This window comes from Seriola lalandi, unplaced genomic scaffold, assembly GCF_002814215.2.
Source record: "Seriola lalandi dorsalis isolate HSWRI2012SDOR001 ecotype SW California unplaced genomic scaffold, Sedor1 jcf7180002054559, whole genome shotgun sequence".
NCBI lineage: Eukaryota > Metazoa > Chordata > Actinopteri > Carangiformes > Carangidae > Seriola > Seriola lalandi.
This window is the reverse complement of record NW_019525112.1, coordinates 486,366-487,284: the sequence shown is the minus strand read 5'-3', so window position 1 is coordinate 487,284 and position 919 is coordinate 486,366. Positions and strand designations below refer to the sequence as shown.

The window sequence follows — 919 nt, the reverse complement described above, 5'->3', positions numbered from 1 at the left end:
ATTATTTTATTTTTCAACCAAAAAATGTTTTGTACACATTGTATTAAGTATTGCACGTATAATGTTATGACAGTTCCATCAACAACAAAATACAGTAAAGAAAATGTCAGGAGGTAGTTAGAAACAGACTTTCAGTCATTGTTTTGTAAAAAAACAACAAAAAAAAGTGAAAAATTTAAACAAAGGCTTTTGTTTCTAAAGAAATGACTCCTCTGAATTCATATATTATATGCGCACTATCTGCTGATAGAAGAACTTTACAAATCAAAGAGCAGCTAAACTAATTTATTTGAGGGTGTGTTACTCTATTTGTGGTCTGTTATTACCATTGTAAAATGATTTGCACTGAAGTAAAACAAGACTGCCTAACATCTTTTATTTAGATTGAAACTATATGTTTTTACAAAGAAGCAAAACGTACTGGTGTATTCCTCTCAACCGTAAAGGACCGTAGTCAGTGCGGTACATGTTGCAGGCAGAACACATTGAGGCCGAGCGGCTCCAACCCAGGACGGTCTACCATACATGGTAAATCTTCCTCCATCTCCCATAGCCATCTGGTAACCTACAGTGAATTGCAAATGGTAAATGCTATGGTTTATTATAATTTAATGTAATCAAAACAAATTACTGATTAGTTTGTCCAGTGAGAATGCTACCTGTGGTATCTCCTAGCAGCAGATGTTCTCAGCTTCTGTGGGCATGGTTGCACAGTTTCCACAGGAGCACCTATCCAAAATATAAAGAAAAATGGAAACATTCACCAAAATATAAAGCTTGTGAAATTCAAACACTGACAGACAGTGGAGCTAAGGTGGGTAAGAAGTAAGCTTGGCTACATATCAGGCGCATATAACAGGTAATTTATAACATGTCACTTATTGCATATAATGTGGAGCTTGACAACAGTGTAGTGTAG

The 919-nt window shown here is 35.5% G+C and overlaps 1 long non-coding RNA gene across 1 annotated transcript; it reads right to left on the bottom strand.

The window, feature by feature from the left end:
* Positions 1 to 353: 353 nt before the first annotated feature.
* On the bottom strand, positions 354 to 911 carry LOC147818582 (uncharacterized). Its single transcript, XR_015437840.1, has 2 exons — positions 660 to 911; positions 354 to 565 (listed from the first exon to the last, which is right to left on the bottom strand). It is a non-coding gene; the product is annotated as an uncharacterized LOC147818582 (long non-coding RNA).
* Positions 912 to 919: the final 8 nt, after the last annotated feature.